Genomic DNA, 22,364 nt, shown 5'->3' on the forward strand with positions numbered 1-22,364 from the left:
TCTGGGTGATTTATCTACCTTCAGGCCATTCAGTTTTTCTAGCACCTTCTCCTTGGTGATGGCCACCATACTCAGCTCTGCCCTCTGGCTCTCTTGAATTTTTAGGATATTATTCATGTCTTCCACCATGAAGATTGACACAAAGTATTTATTCAGTTCTTCGACACCATCGAGTAAGAAAATAAGCTTCCTTAGCTTAGATCTCTAAACTACTTGCTCCTCACCTTAAGCTTATGCTCTATCATCACAGATATATCCTGCATCAGTATAATCTTGTGATGGAACTGTGCCCTTAAGAGAGATGTAATGCGAACTGTTTCTCTTTGTAGACAGCTGTTGCCACAATGGTGATAAATGTCGACTTCAGAAGAAGTGGATAAACAGCTTTGAGCTCGATAGTGATTTTTTTTAAAAATTGGACAAAGGAAGCATGAGTGGGGAGAGTCAGGCACACACAAACCTAAGGTTTTAGTTTTGCTTTCAGTTAGGGTTTGGAGTAACCTGGTGAAGCTGATAGGTAGAGCTCTCTGTCTGCTACAGCAAAGTCTTGAATTCCCTCTCTGCTGTACGATTGTTTCTTTTGGTGTTCCTCCTCCAAGACTGGAAAGGAAATAGCACATGAGAAAAATCTAAACTTTGCTGAAATTGCCTTTGCCAAGTGTGTGTTTATGGGATGCTGCTACATTGGAGCAGTTGATGATTAATTGTTAAATAATATATTATTTTATTAAGTATTGCAGTAGAGTTAAAGTTGTGCCAATTCTTCTTTTGTTTGAAGTTTAACTGTATTGTAAGAATAAAGTGTGTTTTGCTTAAAGTCTGATGGTGGACCAGTTTAATCACATCTGGAACACAATGCTTTTCCTTTAAATAAAACAGTCTTTAGGGTCGAGGCTAACTTTTGAGGGGGTTTTGTCTGGTCCATAAGATTCTCCACTTAAGTTTATTGAGTGGCATTTGAAGGAGCAAATTTCTGACAATGAGGTGACAGCACCATCATAGTTCAGAGCTGACATGAAGAATATGCCAACTTAGTATATATTTGCAGAATAAACTTAATGAACCTCAATGACATTTTCTCAAAAATACTTCATATAGTTACAGTTTTCAAAACACTATCTGTGAGATGTGTGAGTGCACTTGTTTGTATATGTGTTTATGTTGCAGGTAGTCTGAACTGTGTGTTAGCTCAAATGGTTGGTTTATGATGCAGAGTGATACCAAAGGCAGGAGTTCAATTCCTGCACTGGTTGCAATTGCTATGAAGAACCCTCCTTCTCAACCCATCGTGTGGTGACCCTCAGCTTAAACTCATCACAAGTCAACTCTCTCTGAGATAAGACGCCTGTTAGGACTGTGCTAACATTTTAAAAAGCATTCACGAGATAAGGACTTCGCTGGCTAGGCCAGCATTTACAGCCCATCTCTAATTGCCCAGAGGGCAGCATGTGTCAACCACATTGCTGTGGGTCTAAAGTCACTTACTTTTACTTCTGTCATTTTTCAATGAGCAAGCCAAACAAGAGAGGGCAAATGTGACTACAATCTAATTTACTGGTTCCTTTCATTCTTCCATTGACTGTTGGCTTATATAACTTTTCACGCTGGGAATGTGTTGAACATCATGCTGTGTTCCCTTAAATTACTGCTCATCTCCTGCATCCCACTGCACAGCACTGTTGACAGTTTATACTTGCCTGACCATGTTACCACTACCTGATGCAGGTAATTGATATCATAAACATTTTTTAAAAATCAACTGATCTGAATGACCAAATGATTATTTTTGACAACTTATGAGACAAATTAATACTCATGCGACTTTTAAAACCTTTCCCTTAGTATTTTGCTCAAAAATCTGTGATATAGCTTTCTTTTATGTGCAGTCTCCACCTTCACTAAGCATTTAGTTTTCATGTGTTTGACCATAATAAAAGGAACAAACTGTTGGAACTGGATTCTGAGTCTAGTGTCAAGTTTCATGCTGTGTCTTTTGCTGTTCCTTCAAGTTCTTGCAAACTGTAATTATTTTGTTGTGATCTGCGTGTGTTGCTCAGTTTATGCTATGATCTTTATGCTTTCTCTGAAAGAAGGTAACAAGATATGAGTCATATTTCTGGATCATTGATAACCTTACCCAATTACCATTATTTGGAACAGTGAAATCTGGATGGTTAGTGGATAGATTGCCATTCAACGCCCAGTTAAAATGGTTTCATCATCTTGGTGTGACATAAAAATAAGAGGTTAACCAGTATTAGAGACAGAACCTCAGTGCTTGTTTCACTTTTGGATGCTTATGGCTTTGTACTATGTCTGATTCAAAATTTGTTATTACTGACAGATTGAAATCGCCGTTAATATTGAGTGCTTGACAGAAGTTCCAATAAGATGTTGATGCTTAAGCCTTACCATTGTGCAGTAGACATTGTGAAGATAATATTTCCATTTTCTGACAATATTGTGAAATTGAATGTATGCAATAAAGTATTTTTAATAAATTGGAGACATTGGAAGATAAATGGAATTGTCAGTTGTGTCAAAAACTACAAAGATATCAAGGAGGCATAATACATTATATATAATACTTTAGTTATGATAATTTGTTGTCCATATGTTTGAATTCCTTTATGATATACATCTGCATATCTTGGATTCCTGCATTCCTTCTGCATTCCTTTAACTCTATCAGTCCTAATCTCGAGTGTGTCTAATTCGGATTCTAAATTCTTTCACTCCTATGTCTTTAACCTACCATTGTGGCCATGTTTTCACATCACTAAGCCCCACGCTTTAATCTTTTCCTCCCTAAACCTCTCTGCCTCTCGACCTTCCACAGCTTCAGAAATGTGAAGTACAAAGGGAATTAGGCATCCCAGCTCAGTGTTGTCTCAAGGTTAACATATAAGTTCATTTGGCAGTTAGGAAGACAAATGCAATGTTAGCATTCATTTCAAAAGGGTGAGAAACAAGAGCAGGGATACACTGCTGATGCTGTATAAAGCTCTGATCAGACCACATTTGGAATGGCGGGAGTAGTTTGGGTCTTGTATCTAAGAAAGCATGTGCTGCCATTGCAGGGGCTCAAGGGGAGTTTTAGAAGAATTATCCCAGGAATGAAGGGCACATCACACGAGGAGCATTTGAGGACTCCAAGTGTGCACTCAGTAGAGTTTAGAAGAATGAGGGGAAATCTCATTGAAACACACAGAATACTGAGAGGCCTGGATGGAATGCACATGAAGATGTTTCTTGTAGAAGGCCAGAGTAGGACCCAAGGTGCTGAAGGAGCAGTGGTCCAAAAGCTTATGATTTCAAATAAACCTGTTGGACTATAACCAGATGTCGTGTGACTTCTGACTTTGTCCACCCCCATCCAAGAACAGGACCTCCACGTCATGTTGATTTTACTCCATTTAAGGCAATGGGAAAGAAAATCAACATATTTAAACCAGCCGTTTTGCACTACGAACAGAGTACTTTCACTTTTATAATACAATGGAAGGTGAAGTCCACCGATAGTTTGTTTTATTAATTACCCTGGATAGATGATACAAAGATTGGTGGAGTTGTGGATAGTGAGGAGGGCTGTTGTCGGCTGCAAAGGGACTTAGATATGATGCAGAGCTGGGCTGAGGAGTGACATATGGAGTTTACATCTGAGTGGCATGGACTATAGGAAGATGTATGACACAATCTGGCAGCAAGTGCATTGAGACCGACCTTGGGGTCTCTGTTCATAGATCTTTGAAAGTTGCCACTCAGGTGGATAGAGCTTGTAAGAAGGCCTATGGGGTATTAGCGTTCATTGGCAGAGGGATTTAATTCAAGAGTCGTGAAGTGATGTTGCAGCTGTACAGGACCTTGGTTAGGCCACATTTGGAGTACTGTGTGCAGTTCTGGTCGCCTCACTTTAGGAAAGATGTGGAAGCTTTGGAGAGGGTGCAGAGAAGATTTACCAGGATGTTGCCTGGAATGGAGAATAGGTCGTACGAGGATAGGTTGAGAGTGCTAGGCCTTTTCTCATTGGAACGGCGAAGGATGAGGGGTGACTTGATAGAGGTTTATAAGATGATCAGAGGAATAGATAGAGTAGACAGTCAGAATCTTTTTCCCCGGGTACAACAGAGTGTGACAAGGGGACATAAATCTAAGGTGAAGGGCGGAAGGTATGGGGGGATGTCAGGGGTAGGTTCTTTACCCAGAGAGTGGTGGGGTCATGGAATGCGCTGCCTGTGGGAGTGGCAGAGTCAGAATCATTGGCGACCTTGGGCGGCACGGTGGCACAGTGGTTAGCACTGCTGCCTCACAGCGCCAGAGACCCGGGTTCAATTCCCGCCTCAGGCGACTGACTGTGTGGAGTTTGCACATTCTCCCCGTGTCTGCGTGGGTTTCCTCCGGGTGCTCCGGTTTCCTCCCACAGTCACAAAGATGTGCAGGTCAGGTGAATTGGCCGTGCTAAATTGTCCGTAGTGTTAGGTAAGGGGTAAATGTAGGGGTATGGGTGGTTTGCGCTTCGGCGGGTCGGTGTGGACTTGTTGGGCCGAAGGGCCTGTTTCCACACTGTAAAGTAATCTAATCTAATCTAAGCGGCAATTGGATAGGTACATGGATGGGTGCTTAAGCTCGGATAAATGTTCGGCACAACATCGTGGGCCAAAGGGCCTGTTCTGTGCTGTATTGTTCTATGTTCTATGTTCTATATAATCAAAGGTGAGCCTAAAGTGTCAAGGCTAGCAAAAATACTATCAAAGATCTAAGCAGCTCAAACTCATTTAGGAGAGTGTTAAGAGATGAGAATTTGTTAAGTCTTAAGATAAGAAAAGTGCTAAAGCAAGCCAAAATATCATAACTGAAAGAGAAGTTCACAGTAGAAATATAAGGCATATTGCATTCAACCAATAAGCTTCATCAATGCTCCAGAAGTGGCAGAACGGTGTCAGAAGCCGAATGCTAAATAGGACAGCCATATTCAAATGTGGTCATAGTGTCACAGAGTCATATTGCATGGAAACATATCCTTCAGTCCAACCCATTCATGCTGACCATATTCCCAAACTAAACTAGCCCCACCTGCCTCCTCTTGGCCCATATCTTTTCGCTTCCTGAACTGAAACAAATGTATCTTAAACATTGCAATTCTACCATCATCCATCACTTTCTTTGGCAATTCATTCCACAAACGAACCACTCTCTATGTAAAAAAGCTACTCCTCAAGTCCTTTTTAAATCTTGCTCCTCTTACCTAAAAATTATAACTTCTAGTTTTGAACCCCCCCCCCCCCCGCCCCAAGGAAAAGACCTTGTCACTCACCTTATCTATGCCCCTCTTGATTTTGCAAACCTTCATAAGATCACCCGTTAACCTCCTTTTCTCCATGAAAAATGTCCCGGTCTTTTCAGCCTATTTTTACATCTAAAACTCTCCATTCCTGGTAACATCCTGGTTATTTTTTTTCTGAACCCTCTCCAATTTGATAATGATCCTCCAATAACAGGACGACCAGAACCGGGCACAGTACTCCAGTACTCCTCACCAATGGCCGATACAATCTCAACAGGGCATCCCAATTCCTGGCCTTTAAGACCATGATATGAAAGAAGATCATGAACTTCCTGATAGTTATAACCATGACAGAGATGCAAATTAAGGTTAAAATTGTCAAAATAAAACAGATTACCAAGAGGGGGTCTGCAAAATGTTGTTACTACTTTACTTTCAGTAAATGTTGAAATTGTGAAACAAAATTCTTTGCACCTTTGAAAGCCTCAGAAAAGATCAAAATGTGATTCAAGAATTGCTCTGGTAGAAAGTTAGAGGCTATGAGTGCTGAAGGCATGCAAACTGAGATGGTGTCTTGAATGTAGAATTCAATCATCAACGAATGAATGAGAGAGAGTGCTGGTGGTGCAGAAGATCATTGAATTGGAGAAGGAAACTGGGTGGGTGAGGAGGCAGAGTGAGTAAGGAATTGTCATGTTATTGGAAGAAAGAGTAAAAGTACCATTCATCAAATACAACACCTTTAGACTCAAGTAATGAGAGTGAGGACTGCAGATGCTGGAGATCAGACTCAAGAGTGGGGTGCTGAAAAAGCACAGCAGGTCAGGCAGCATCTGAGGAGCAGGAAAATTGATGTTTCGGGCAAGAGCCCTTCATTCATCTTGGATGCTGCCTGACCTGCTGTGCTTTTCCAACACCCCACTCTTGACCCAAGTCCTAAGACGTTAGTTGGGCCAAGGATTGGGATTTCTGAGCTGGACCAAAAGGTCTGAGCTGGACTAAAAGGTCTGTTTCTGGGGAAAACGTTTTTGTAGGATGCAGTAGAGTGATAGGTTATATGGAAGTTTTATCTTTATATCATACTGCTGCAGTGTTTAAAATGGTCAATTATACAAAGCTTACAAGTGATAACAAGTATTTCCCATAACAAGGATTAAGCCCATCCTCTATTTGAATATTTTACTAGAAGCAAGAGCTAGATAATAAAAGAACATTCATTCTAATAAATACAAAATATCTTCATCTGATATTTTAAAAAATTCTAGACTCGAAAGAAGGTGTGATACTGAAATAAGTGTGATACTGAAATCTATGCCTGTCAGAAAAATTGTACAAACCAGTGCTCTTCTCTTGAGCCAAGAGAAAACAGAGGGCTGACCTCTTAGAGGTCATTAGGATAATGAGAAGGTTTGGATATGCCAAGTATTGAGAAAATGTCACCACTTGTTGGGGAAAACTAGAATTAAAGGATATTAAACAAAGAAAGTCACTAATAAATTCATTAAAAGATCCAGGAGAAACTTCAATTCCCAGGGAATGGTTAGCTTATTGAACTTGCTCCCACAAAGAAGAGTTAAGGTGAAAAGTACAGATTTAAGAGAAGCTTGAATAAATCAGGAGAGAGAAAAGAACAGAAGGTTTTGATATTAGACAGGGTGGAAGGGGTGACAAAAGGCACATGTGCACATTAACACTAGCCTAGACTACTGTGCCAACTTACATGTACATGCTATGTAATGAAATTCCAAAACTTCCATCAAGGATAGTGAACAAGGTGCATGCTGAAGGGTTTCAATGCATAAATCAAATGCAAATAAAGAACTGACATGGAAAGCATTGAGATAATGACCAAGGAAATGAAAATAGTAGCGAGCAACACATTTCTCTTGCTTAAAATTCATGAACAATGCGTAGCTCTCCTCAATCAGACTTTGTTAATATTGTGCACATATATGAAAATATAAACAAGGAGAGCTGGAGTAGGCCATTCAGCCGATGGAATATGCTGCCCCATTCAATAAGATCTGATTGCAATCTCAAATCTGCTCTCCCACTCAGCACCCCCAATCCCCGACAAAATTTCACATTCTAGCTAAACAATAATCAATCTGCCTTTGCCTTAAAAAGAACATCTAACATTCTATAGTTTAATAGAATTTTAAAAAGTTTGTGCGAAGATTTGTAGCTCGGGTGCTCGTTGTTGTGGTTCTGTTCGCCGAGTTGGAAGTTTTTGTTGCAAACGTTTCGTCCCCTGGCTAGGCGACATCATCAGTGCTTGGGAGCCTCCTGCGAAGCGCTTCTTTGATGTTTCCTCCGGTGTTTACAGTGGTCTGTCCCTGCCGCTTCCGGTTGTCAGTTTCAGCTGTCCGCTGTAGTGGTTGGTATATTGGGTACATCAACTAGCCACGAAACGACATGACCAGCTATCCTTAGTAGCCACACACGCAGACAACAAGCAACATGAATTCGACTGGGACAACACTACTATCATAGGGCAAGCCAGACAGAGAACAGCCAGGGAATTCCTAGAGGCATGGCATTCATCCACAAACTCCATCAACAAACACATCGACCTGGACCCAATATACCAACCACTACAGCGGACAGCTGAAACTGACAACCGGAAGCGGCAGGGACAGACCACTGTAAACACCGGAGGAAACATCAAAGAAGCGCTTCGCAGGAGGCTCCCAAGCACTGATGATGTCGCCTAGCCAGGGGACGAAACGTTTGCAACAAAAACTTCCAGCTCGGCGAACAGAACCACAATAGAATTTTTAAAAAACTGAGAGCATCAACCTCTGAATCACAGGATCCTCAGTCAAGTCCCACATTTGCTTTTGATCAAGACAGACATTCCAGTGCTGCAGTTGAAGAGTGTTGTACTTGTCAGAGATTATGTTTTCTGGATGAAATGTAGCACCAAACCCATGTTTAACCTTTCAGGTGAATGGAATAGATCCCATTGCACAGTGAAGTAGTTGAGGCTTCCTCAGTAAATGGTTTTAAAGCTAAGGTAGATAATGTTTTAAATAGTTAAAGAATAATGGTTACAGTGAGAGGGCAGGTATGTGGAGCTGAGGCCTCAAAAAGATCAGCCATGATCTTAGTGAATGGCAGAGCAGGCTCGAAGCGCTCATCTTTCTTCCTACATTCTTCTTTTGTAGAACTGTATAGTTGAATAAGGGATGAGGCAGACATTTTGAAGGTTTACTTGATTATAGAGTCATAGAGTCAGCAAGATGTACAGCATGGAAACAGATTCGGTCCAACTCATCCATGCCGACCAGATATTCTAACCTAATCCAGTCCCACTATCATCCTACAACTCAAGAAAAAAATTGAACTTTCCTTCAGTGAATTGAGCAAGTTGGGTAGAACTGTGATAACACAGTTTGAACACAACCTATAGGACCATGCAGATAAGACCATAAGACATAAGAGCAGAAATTAGGCCATTCAGGCCATCCAGTCTGCTCTGCCATTCAATCATGGCTGATATATTTCTCAACGCCATTCTCCCGTTTTCTCCCCATAACCCTTGATCCCCTTGATACTCAAGGACCTATCTGTTTCAGTCTTAAATGTACTCAATGACCTGGCCTCCACAGCCTTCTGTGCAGTGAATTCCATAGATTCACTACTCTCTGGCTAAAGAGGTTTTGCCTAGTCTCTGCAACCAATAGAAACATTTTCGCACCGTTGACTCTGTCCAGACCATTCAGTATTCTGTATGAAAATGTGTTGCTGGAAAAGCGCAGCAGGTCAGGCAGCATCCAGGGAACAGGAGAATCGACGTTTCGGGTATAAGCCCTTCTTCAGGAATCCTGAAGAAGGGCTTATGCCCGAAACATCGATTCTCCTGTTCCCTGGATGCTGCTTGACCTGCTGCGCTTTTCCAGCAACACATTTTCAGCTCTGGTCTCCAGCATCTGCAGACCTCACTTTCTCCTCAAAGTATTCTGTATGATTCAATTAGGTTCCTCCTCATCCTTCTAAATTCTGTCGAGTATAGACCCAGAGTCCTCAAACATTCCTCATGTGTGAAGCTTTTCATTCTTGGGACCATTCGTGTAAGTGTCCTCTGTACACGCTCCAGGGCTCGTACATCCTTCCTGAGGTACGGAGCTTAAAACTGTGCACGGTACTCTAAATGTGGTCTGACCAGAGCTTTATAGAGCCTCAGAAGTACATCCCTGCTTTTATATTCAAGTCATCTGAAAATAAATGTCACCATTTGCCTGAAACATTGATTTTCCTTCTCCTCAGATGCTGTCTGACCAGCTGTGCTTTTCTGACACCACACTCTTGACTCATGCCTCTATTCTTCCTACCAAAGTGCATGACCTCACACTTTCCCATGTATCCTCCATCTGCCACTTCTTTGTCCACTCTCCTAACCTCTCCAAATTCTTCTTCAACCTCCCTGCCTCCTCAATGCTACCTGTTCCTCTACCTATCTTTGTATCACCTGCAAGTTTAGCCAGAATGCTCTCAGTTTCTTCATCCAGATCGTTAATGTATAAAGTGAAAAGTTGTAGTCTCAACACTGAACTTTGTGGAACACCACTTGTCACCGGCTGCCATCCTGAGAAGGACCCTTTTATCCCCACTTTCTGCTTTCTGCCAGACAGCCAATTATCTATCCAAAACAGCACCCTGCCTCTGACACGATGGGCCCTTATCTTACTCAGCAGCACCCTGTGCAGCACCTTGTCAAAGACCTTCTTGAAGTCTAGGTAGTTAACATCCATTGTCTCTCCTTGGTCTAAACTGCTCGTTATTTGCTCAAAGAATTCTAGCAGATTTATCAGACATGAGCTCCCCTTGATGAAACTATGCTGACTTTGCCCTATTTTACCATGCACTTCCAAGTATTCAGAAATCTCATCCTTTATAATGAATTCCATTATAGGCTAATCAGTCTGTAATTTTCCATCTTTTGCCTTACTGCCTTTTTAAACAGAGGGGTCATGTTAGCCATTTTCCAGATCTCTACAAAAGATTGCATATGACCTGTAGAATTTGGTGCAGACCTATAATAAATAGTTTGTACATAACCTCTGTGTGGTAGATTGAATAAACAATAGATTGCACAATAGGGGTTGGATTCACATTCCCAAGTTGGTACTGATTTCAAATCACAGATTTCCAAAAGTACAGAAAGAGGCTATTCAGTCCATCAAGTCTGCATGACCCACTGAAGAGCATCCCACCCAGACCCAACACTCCCCACCCACCCCATCCCTATGGTTAATCCACATAGCCTACACATCCCTGAACACTATGGGCAATTTTGCATGGCCAATCCACCCAACCTGGACATCTTTGTGGACTGTGGGAGGAAACCAGAGCAGCCAGAGGAAACACAGGAAGACGCGAGAAGAACATGCAAACTCCACACAGTTGCCCAAGATTAGAATTGAACCTGAGTCCCTGGTGCTGTGAGGCAGCAGTGCTTACAATTTAGCCATCCCTTCGACCTGCAGAGTGCCTGTTTCCCACATGTTGAGTCACATCTCACCTCTCCTCTCCTATTTGTCAAAAATTAGGCCAGGATATCAGGATCTGGGATCCAGCCATCATTTCAAATAAAGTGCAGATGCTCCACGGTTCCACAAAAGTACAGGTCTAAGGCTAAGGCCTAATGATATAATAGATTGCACTGATCTTGTGGATGGTGTGGATTTAAACGACTCAACACTTTCTCTTTTATTTTCATTTGTATGTTCGTAAATTTCAATTTTGCAATTGCTAACCACCCGCCTGTGATGAGTTTCAGTCTCATTAATGCCATTCAGTGGCAGTTGCCAGACTGCTTGCCCAAAGCAGTTACAAAGTTCATTCAATCTCCAGCAACAGCTGTGTCCTCATGAGCAGATTGAATTTGTTGGTGCCAGGATGGGATGATTTTGTAATCTAATTGTCCCAATTTCCAATTGGCCCTTTTATTTTTCGTGAAATGACATACACGTGTGACTCTGCCACCTATTTCCAGTTATCACTCTGGCTCTTGGAGTGGTGCACTTATTATTTGATTGGTTACTTTTCACACATAGTGTCCATTAATGTATATGATGCAAACTACATTTTATTTCTTCAATGCTTTATTGTGAGCAACAGGCACAATGCATGATAACATTGCAAGATAATGATACACAAGCATATTTGATGCTTCACTGCTCCATATCTCCTGTATGGAGGGGAAACAAAATTCAAAATTATTATTGCCTGCAGCTGTTAAGGTCAGCGGTCACTTCACTGCAAATGCTTTAATAGAAGAATCTCAGTGGCAGAGATGTGTTATTACACTAGGCTTGTTAACTCTTGGGCCTGAGATTTGAATCCATTCCAAACTGGTGGGATTAAGGCCTTCCCTGACTAAATGATAAGGCCCCTATGTGAAGGAGTATAGGCCATGATGGCCATACTGATAGCCATATATTTGTAGATCATGGGAAATGTAAAAGTCTCAATTTTAGAAGCTGGGATTTTGTAGACGATCTTCCGAGGCGACCAATCTTGAGTTGAAATGTAGTTTTCATCCAAGGTTGGCAAATGATCTTCACTGAGCTGAAGGAATGAGAGGAGGACATAGGAAGCTTTTGAAAGACTCCTTGAAGGCTTCCCTCAAGAAACATAATACAAACATCAACGCATGGGGAACCCTCATTCAAAAAAGAAAATGACGCAGAGGAAACTCAGAGTTGAAGGGACACAATTCTTGGAGAACATTTCAAGGCCAAGGTTCAGTCCCAGCTCCCAGAAGCATCTGTTGGAGATGTGGCTCGAGGCTCAGGTTCATCAGCCACATAAAGAATCACAGAACCAATGGAAGGTGACATGGAATTTCCTAGTAATTATCAATGATGATGGTAAGTTCAAGGTATCATGTTAGGTATGAAATTGAAACTCTGGACTAAGAATGGGGCAGAGCTCAGTAATGGGTTATGTGCCCATTAAGGTGCCTGTCTGCTCACCTAAAGGATGTTTACGGCACTTTGGTGTATTAACTCACAACCTAAAACAGTCTGCTCATAATCATTGAGTATTAACAGCAAACAAAGTTAAAATTCACACAACACCAGATTATAGTCCAACAGGTTTATTTGGAGGTACTTGCTTTTGAAGCCCTGCGTTTTCATCACATGGTCATCATCACCACCTGATGAAGGAGCAGTGCTTCGAAAGCTAGTGCCTCCAAATAAACCTGTTGAGCTATAACCTGGTATTGTGTGATATTTAACTTTGTCCACCCCAGTCCAACACCAGCACCCCCAAATCAGAACAGCAAGCAATGCATTGATCTTGATTACAATTGCTCCTTAAAAGGTTAGTCATCAATTCTTATGTGCATTTTTGCTGGAGCTATGAAGAGGAGTTCTGAAAAACATCAAGAAACTTTCTGAGACACTAATTTTCCAGACCTCAGCAGTGCAGTGGCAATATCGATTTCAGAAATCCACCCATAAGGATGGACTGCAACATTTGCCACCTTAATGGAGTCACAAAGAAAATGGTGATAGGTTTATCATGGGTTTCTTAAAGAGGCCCCCTTGCTCTTGAGAAGAAATGTAAAAAAGGCATGAGCTCATAGCGAGCTATTGTGGTACTTTCATGGATGCAATACTTCAGCTTGAGTAACTCTATAGTTTGAGCATAATTTCCTGACTTTGGTGTGACATGGGAGACTAGAAAGCTTATGATCCCATCTGCTGTTTTATTTAACTGTTTCAGACTTTCAAAGATTTGCACCCCATCTTTCTCATCTCTACCACCTCTCCCACATTTCTCTCTTCTTGCATTGTATCAGTTAGCGTTGATAGTCCCCACTCATTCTTCCCCACCAAACTACATAACCACACCTATTTCTTTCTGCCATGCTTGTCTGCCCATTCCAATGGCCTATCTATGATCTCTTGAAGTATACACTGTTACCGTTTGCCACAGTAGGAGCTGTACTTCTACATTTTGTGTCATCAACCTACAAATTCAAAATTGTGCTCAATCTATCACAAAGTCAAATTCGTGAATGTATATCAAATACAACAGCTTTACAAGCAATAAATCCTGGAGCATACTGCCAAAGACCACTTCCTGGTGCTTTCTCTACAATTCTCTGCTTTAGATCACTTAGCCAGGTTTCTATCAATACTGCTACTGCCCCCTTTAGTCCCTAGGCTTCAATTTTATGTAGAAATTAAGTGACCCAGAAATTCAATCAGCATCAGAAACCCTGAGCAGATTAAAACAATACCCACATATTCTGTACTGGGGGTTCATGGACAGGGACCTCTTGTTGTGAACACATCTAGGAATTCTCAAATCCAGCAATGGAGAGAATCAGTACATAAACCTCCTATACTGACTGAGCACTGTATTCTGAAGTTTAAATGTCTAGAAGATACTTTGAAAGCATCTGTGAAAGGCTAAGTACACAAGGAAAGTGAATGGGAAGGTATTGGGATGATAAGGGGCAAATGGGTGAGGGGACATGGTGGTAGGTGGATAATGGGGTATGATGCCAGGGGATAATGGCTGCAGCATGCCAAGTCACTTTATGTTGCACCTTTCTGCATTTTTTTCTCAATTTGAATAATACTTCTCTTTTGCTCTCTCTTCCAAAATGAATAGCTTTGAATTTACCCACAATCCATTTGCCAAATGTTTGCTCACTTACTTATCCTATCAATACCTCTTTGTAAATTGTTTGTATCCCTCTCGCAACCTGCCTTTCCACTTATTTTTGTGTTGTCTATAAATTTTGCTAGAGTACACTCACTTCTTACCACCAGGACATTAATCGTATTGCAAATGGTTGCGGTCCCAGCACAGATCCCTGTGGAACCGTACTGACCATAAGCCATCTACTTGAAAAAGAATGCCTCATTCCCCTCCCTGCCATTTGCTGTTTCCTGCCCGTGAGTCAATTCCCTACCCACACCAATATACTACCTCCAATACTATGGGCTCTTATCTTATGACTTAACATTTTATAAGGTACCTTGTTGAACACCTTCAGGAAGACTAAATATAACACAACTACTGGTTTCTCTCTATCCACTCTGGTTGAGACTCCCTCACAAACTCTAATAAATTAGTCAGACATAATTTGTCTTTCATGAAGCTGCGCTGACTCTGGTTGGTTAGATTATACCTTTCCAAATCTGTTACTATTACTTCTTAATAATCAACTCTAATATTTTTTCAACAGTAGATGCTAGGCTAATCAACCTACAGATATCCACTTTCTCCCCCTTCCCTTTTTGAATAAGGGTGTCCACTAGCCATTTTCTAATCTTCTATGAGCACACAGAACATAGAACAGTAGAGCAGGAACAGGTCCTTTAGCCCACCTATCTGTGCTGACCATGATGACATTCTAAACTAATCCCACTTGCCTGCACAAGGTCTTTATTCCTCTATTGTCTATCTGTTCATGTGTCTGTCTAAATCATCCTTATTAAAATAAAAAGTAGTTTGTTCTATTATCAAATTTCCCCACGCTTGTATGATTTCTTGTCTGGCATACATACGTTCCACCCCTTCCTTTTATTTCCTTATAACAATCAAACCCATCAGTCACCTCCAATCCTACTTTCTCCTTTATCTTTGAGTTTCCAATTTTCCATGCAACTGAACCCACATCCTAACTGCTCATATTCCCTCAGCAGAACTCTTTCATCTTTCTACCTTTTTAAGTTTTCCTTTCCAGTGGCAGGGTAAAATTGTTAGATCCAAGAGATGGGGTCAGTTGTGGGAGTGGGAGACAATTGCCAGATCATTGAGTGGTCTTCATAGAATCCTTACAGTGTGGGAACAGGCCATTTGGCCCAACAAGTCCACACCAACTCTCCGAGGAGTATTATTTTTCATTTCCCCTGACTAATGCACCTAACCTACACATCCCTGAAAACTACGGGCAATTTAGCATGGCCAATTCACCTAACCTGCACATCTTTGGACTGTGGGAGGAAATCGGAGCACCCGGAGGAAACCCACACAAACATAAGGAGAATGTGCAAACTCCACGCAGGCTGTCACCCAAGGTTGTGATGCAGCAGTGCTAACCACTGGGCCACCCTACTGCCCTGCTAAACCATGGTTGATCAGCAAAGAAGTTCAAGACATTAGAGGTGAGTTGTGGTACAGTTTAATAGTTACCTTGGAGTTAGAATATATTTTTAATCCTATCCATTAGAAATCTCCAATTTTAAGTAGCTTTTCATAGGGTTCTAGGTGAATAAGTCCATAAGACATCGGAGCAGAAATTAGATCATTCAGCCCTTGAGACTGTTCCGCCATTCACTCATGGCTGATCATGCAGGGTAATTGTCCATTCATACCTTCAATTTCTGAGGCAGTTCCCTCAGTGTCAGCTGCATCAGAATCTCCTCACAGACCTGATGAGTAATTCCAATCTGTGCTACTGCAATGGTTATCTGACCATCAGGATATCTAGGCCATTATGTGATTATTTTGCAAATATATTTTATAAGTCTCCCTACAATACATAACTGTCCAAAGCCCCAAACACACCTTCCAGGTGAAGCAATGTTCCATTTGTAATTCTTTCAATCTAGTTTGTTGCATTCACTGCTCACAATATGGGCTCTTGTATATTGATGACACCAAACGCAGACTGAGTGACCACTTTTAAGATCACCTCCACTCTATCCTCAGGGTTTGTACTTGATAGGGTTTAGACTGAGGAGGGGGTAACTTACAAATACTGAGTGTCCTGTCTAGTGTGGATATGTAGAAGATGCTTCCACGAGTAGGAAAGGCTAGGACTCGAGGGTAAAGTCTCTGAGTGAAGGGACGACCCTTTAGAATTATGATGAGGAGGAATTTATTCAGCTGGAGGATGGTAAATTTGTGGAACTCATTGCTGCAGATGGCCAAGTCAGTGAATGGCATTTAAGACCCAGATGGATAGGTTCCTAATTCATAATGGGACCAAGGTTTGTGGGGAGAAGGAAGGAGAATAGGTTGAGAAACAACAATCAAATGGCAGAGTAGACTCAATGGTCTGAATGGCCTAATTCTGTTCCTATACTTTATTGTCTTATCGATTGGAACAATCCCAACGTTGCTTGCCATTTCAATAAATCTGGAGATAGTGAGAACTGCAGATGCTGGAGAGTCAGAGTGGATTTCAATAAACCCCCTGACTCCAGCTAACATTTCTGTTTTGGGTACATTGCAACATTCCAACAAGGCAGAACACAATCTTGAGGAACAACATCTCATTTTCCACTGAGGCACTTTATCGCTTTGCAGTCATGATATTGAATCCAATAGCATCAGAAACTGACCACATTATGCCAGTTCTCCATTTTTCTTTCATTCTCTCCCCACCTTCCTCCACAACCATGTTGTGTTTGTGTCTTGTTTACTTTGCGTTTAGTAGAGAGGACCAGTTTTCTCCCTTTCACACTTTCAGTCCCACCCATTTTACATCTCTCTTTTCTCTTTCTCCATGACTAACAACTCCTTTGTTTTTACAGTGCACTTCTCTATCATCTGCCCCCAGCTCCTCCTCTGCCTCTGTCAATGTAATTTACAAAAACCAAATTTCCCACACCTTTCAGTGCTGGAGAAAAGTTGTAAGAGATTAGGAACTCTGTTTTTCTCTTCACATCACAGATGCAATCCAGAATTTCTCCAGAATTCTCTGTGTTTGCTTTGGATTTCTAGCATCCATAGTATTTTCCTTTCAATCAGACACATTGCCCTCATCCATCTTCTCTGTTGTCTCTTGGTATTCTCCATCAAGTTGTTCATACGTCATTTATTCCTAACAAATCAATGCTGTCTCTTCTTTGATCATAGAATCCCCACAGTGTGGAAGCAGGCTATTCTGCCCCTCAAATCCACAGTAATCCTCCAAAGAGTATCCCACCCAGACCTACACCCTTATCCCTGCAACCCTGCATTTCCCATGGCCAATCCACCTAACATCCATATCTTTGGGCTCTGGGAAGAAACCAGACCACCCAAAGGAAACCGGGGCAGATGTGCAAACTCCAGACAGTTGCCCGAGGGTGGAATCAAACTCAGGTCCCTGGTGTTGTGAGGCAGCAGTGCTACTGTGTCACCCCCTAATATGCATGCTGCCTTGGCTATCATTGAATAATTGTTTCAAAAAGCTTCCTCACTCCCAAGCTTAACCTGACTGGCCTTCCCAGGTTTATTCTCAGCTTCTGCCTAAATCGTCTGGATGGTTTACCATCTTAGCATCACAGCCAGAATCCATTGTGGAGTTAGTGCTGGTTGGAAACAGGAATTGACTTTGAAATTAAACTAAAAGCTCTACCTTACCACTGACTCTTTCTACTACTGCATTGCCTAAATGATTGGATGCTAATCCAGCATCCTATAGTTCTTCAATTAAATGCTGCAAAAATGGAAACCATGCTTTCTTTTTCACTTCTGCCAAAATCAAAACCAATCCTGTTTCTCTCTCTACTCGCTGTCTAGAGGTAGAACCAGTTTGTTTGCAATCTTGGAGCTGCTTTCACAAAACATTCATTTATGGGATTCAGGCATCTCTAGCTCGATCAATCCTTACTACGCATCACTCATTGCACAAAGGCAGCTAAGAACCAACCACATTGGTGGGCGTCTAGAGTCACATATAGGACATACCAGGTAAAGGTGGCAGATTTCCTTCCTGAAAGGGTATTACTGACCTGGATAAATTTTACATTAGAAAATGTTTTCATAGTCCCCATTAGGACAACTTTCCAATTAATTCAAATTCCATCATTTGCCCTAGGGTGATTCAAACTCATGTCCCCAGGATGTTAGCATCATTCTGTGAATTACAAGTCAAGTGCAGTTCCCATTACTCCACTGCTATGACTGACTCCCAATTGAGTGATGCCTTGACTTGAAACTTCCCTCTTTGGCTTCACTCCTCCCCATGTCTGAAATCTCCTGCAGCTCTCTGAGAAATCTGCATTCCTGGACATACCTGATTTTAGCTTCTCCACCATTGGCTGACATGCCTGCACCCTCCTGATACAGTACCCCCATTCCATACCTATCTGAAATATTTTCCTCTTTTTTTTAGGGTGTAGAATCCCTATAATGTGGAAGCAAGCCATTCAAGTCCATAATGACCCTTGGAAGAGCACCCACCTGAAACCAACACATCCATGTAACCCTGCATTTTCTATGGCTACCCCATCTAGCCAGCACATCGTTGAACACTATGGGGAATATAGCATGGCCAATCCACCCTCACCTGCACATTTTCAACTGTGGGAAGGAAACTGGAGCACCAGGAGGAAACCCACACAGTCATGGGAAGAACATGCAAACTCCACACAGACAGTTGCCCAAAACTGGAATTGAACCAGGGTCCCTGTGAGGCAGCGGTGCTAACCACTGAGCCACCATGCTGCCCTTAACAAAGGGGATTCAAAACTGTCCTTCTGACTAATTCTTTCCTTATTTACCTCATTTTCTTCTGCATGGATCATAGAATCCCTACAGTGTGAAAACAGGCCCTTCAGCCCAACAAGTCCACACTGACCCTCCGAAGAGTAACCCACCCAGACCCATTCCCCTACCCTATTGCTGTACATTGACCCCTGACTAATGCATCTAACTGACTCATCCTTGAACACCATAGGCAATTTAGTATGGCAAATTCACCTAACCTTCACATCTTTGGATTGTGGGAGGAAACCAGAGTGCCCAAAGGAAACCCATGCAGACACGGGGAGAATGTGCAAACTCCTCACAGACAGTTGCCCAAGGTTGGAATTGAACTTGGGTCCCTGGCACTGTGAGGTAGCAGTGCTAACCTCCGAGCCACCGTGCCACCCTAAAGTTTAGTTTTATGAAGTCTTTATGAAACACCTTTAAATATTTCACTTCCTTGCTGTATAAAGCCAAGTTGTTGTTATTGTGCAAACAATCACAAGGGCTGAACATTTATAATTTAAAAGTAAATCTGTTTGGTGAAGGCAAACGTCCCTACTGACTCCCTCTTTGCATTCAGCATCACAAAAGTTGCCACACTGCATTGTCCCCACCATCCACATTGATGAGTGTTGCTAGGCAGAACTGCAGTTGTCTAGAACCCTACTGTTCAGTTTCCTCTCTTGTAAGCCTCAACCAATGGGCAAATGAGATATTGAAGTTAGCAGTGTCGTTTAAATCTGCTGCATGCACATCTCACAGCTGTGACTCCACAGGAAACTGTATCAGCCTGGACTCAAAAGGCTGTGGGTGGTCTTGACTTACCAGCTGAAAATCCTTTTAAACCAGCATTGTGCCATTGTCTTAAATAGATCAAAATTTAAGTTTAGAACTGATGCCCAGATACTTCTTAACTGATGATAATACATGAGTGTCAGCCTGTATGGCTCCAAGTTCCACTCCAATGAATTGAGCACACATTTCAGACTGGCATCTTAGTGCCATACTGAGGGGATGATAAACCATTAGAAATGCTGGCTTTTGGATGAAATGTTAAACCAAGTCCCTATCTGTTATAGAGTCGCAGAGTTGTACAACATGGAAACTGATCCTTTGGTGCAATTTGACCATGCTGGCTGAATATTTTACATTTGTCTAGGCCCATTTGCCAGCATTTGGCTCATGTCCCTCTAAAATCTTCCTATTCGTGTACCCATCCTGATGCCCTTTAAATGTTGTAATTGTACCAACCTCCACCACTTCCTCTGGCAGCTCATTCCATTCGCATACCACCCTCTGTGTGAAAAAACATTGCTCCTTAGGTCCCTTTTAAGTCTTTCCCCTCTCACCTTATAGCAATGCCCTCTAGTTTTGGAATCCTCTACCCTGGGGAAAAGACCTTGACTATTCACCCTATCGGTGGCTCTCATGATTGTATAAACCTCTATACGGTCACCCTCAGCCTCTGATGCTCCAGGGAAGATAGTCCCAACCTTTTCAACCTCTCCCTATAGCTCAAATCCTCTAACAGTGGCAACATCCTTGTGAATCTTTTCTGAACCCTTTCACGTTTCCCTGTTGATGTTGTGAAATATTCCATTGAGTATTATGGAGCAGAGCAGCTCTCTCTGAAGTGTATAAACACTCAACATCATTAAAAATGAGACTATCTGGTCATTCCCTACATTGAACTCTTCCAAGTCTGACAAAAAAGCAATGTGGCTGCCGTGTTTCCTACCTTACAGCATTTAGATTACTTACAGTGTGGAAACAGGCCCTTCGGCCCAACAAGTCCACACCGACCCGCCGAAGCATAACCCACCCAGACCCATTCTCCTACATTTACGGGCAATTTAGCATGGCCAATTCACCTAACCTGCGCATTTTTGGATTGTGGGAGGGAACCGGAGCACCCGGAGGAAACCCACGCAGACACGGGGAGAATGTGCAAACTCCACACAGTCAGTCGCCTGAGGCGGGAATTGAACCCGGGTCTCTGGCACTGTGAAGCAGCAGTGCTAACCACTGTGCTACCGTGCCGCCCATGAAAGTCACTGTGCTACCCTGCTTACATTAAAAAAAATCACTGGCACTTGGCAAAGCACTTGGTGACAAAAGGTCCTGGAGAAACACAGCAGGTCTAGCATTACCTGCAGACAGAAACAGAGTTAATGTTTTGAGTTCAATATGAGTCTTCTTCAGAACACAATCCCGGCACTTTGAGGTTGTACAAGATTAAGCCCATTTTTTGTTTCTATTTGAAAGAGATGCTGGTGAGCAATCCTGTACCATGATTGGCCCTCAAGTAACTTGTCAGAATAAATTAACCTAAATCTGGTAGGGAAAGGGAATACAGTGAAAAATGAGCTCTTCTGTTTAAACACAAAAGATGCTTTAATCTTATGCAATGACCATTACCGGTTTATCGAAATAAATTCAATGTACTTTTGCACTTTGAAGGTCTTAATAGTGCAAGTCTCAGCAGAATTGGTGGACTTGGTGCTGATGTCAGGAGCCCCCTTTGTTGCATCCAGTAATATTCTGAAAAGGGTTAATGTAGGAGATTGCACTAAAGCTCCATTCCGTCTGAAGGTGTCAGAAGGACTTGGGTGGGGAAGCGAGAATCTCTTAGAATCTTGAAGGGACAGACCTGTTATATTAGATCTTGTCATAGTTGCTGTGTTAAAGCACAAACTTGAGAGCAGAGAGACACTGTGCCCTTATCACAGTTACATGGCGTTGTGATATGTTACACTCCAGAATAAAGGTCATCACTTTCAGTCACTCGTTGTCTGTGCAGTCATGTTAATACAGCATTTTTGGTCAGTTGCTATAAATGTAATGTACAGTAACATCAGTAAGCACAAAATCCAGACTGTGTCTTATTCTATGATATTATAGCAATGTAAGTAGTTAGTTGTTGACGATAAATTTCAAGACATCCAACTCAACACGAATCCGGATCGTTGAGGTATAGTTACAGGAGGTAATGTATCGGATTGTGTTCAGATCATATCACACTGGCTGGAGCAGTTTGACCCAATAAACTGTGTCATAGTGACCTGGTATACTGACAGCAAGTGAGTACTAAAAATTACTAAAAGCTTTTTTTCATTCATTTACAGAATGAGGGTGTCACAGGCTGGGCGGGCAATGTCCATCCCTAATTGCTTAGAGGAGTCTGGAATCACATGTAAGCCAGACCAGGTAAGGATGGCAGTTTTCTTCCTTAAATGACATTAGTGAACTAGGGCTGTAGGGAGGGATTGAAATAAATTAGAAATGGGGAGAGGTCAGGAAGGGTGATATGTAGACTGATTAAGCAACATGGCAGCATTGCAGGGAAACTATTTCAATAGTGATATCCAGAGTGGGACAGGAAAGGACAGAAAGGGCAGGCACTAAAAAAAGCACCAGATCAAGGAGGAATAAAATGATGAAATGGCAAAATTAATGCCTGTTGACTTACCCACACTGAATATTTAGATTAAAATAAGCTAATTAATGGCACAAATAGACATTAATAGATATGACCTTTTGGCACTATGGAAACATGGTGAGAAGGAGATTAAAACTGCAAACTAATGTACTCATAGGTATGTGACTTTTCTAAAATACAGGCAGGAATTCAAGATGGCGGCAGAGC

Source organism: Chiloscyllium plagiosum, chromosome 7 (genome assembly GCF_004010195.1).
Source record: "Chiloscyllium plagiosum isolate BGI_BamShark_2017 chromosome 7, ASM401019v2, whole genome shotgun sequence".
NCBI classification, from domain to species: domain Eukaryota; kingdom Metazoa; phylum Chordata; class Chondrichthyes; order Orectolobiformes; family Hemiscylliidae; genus Chiloscyllium; species Chiloscyllium plagiosum.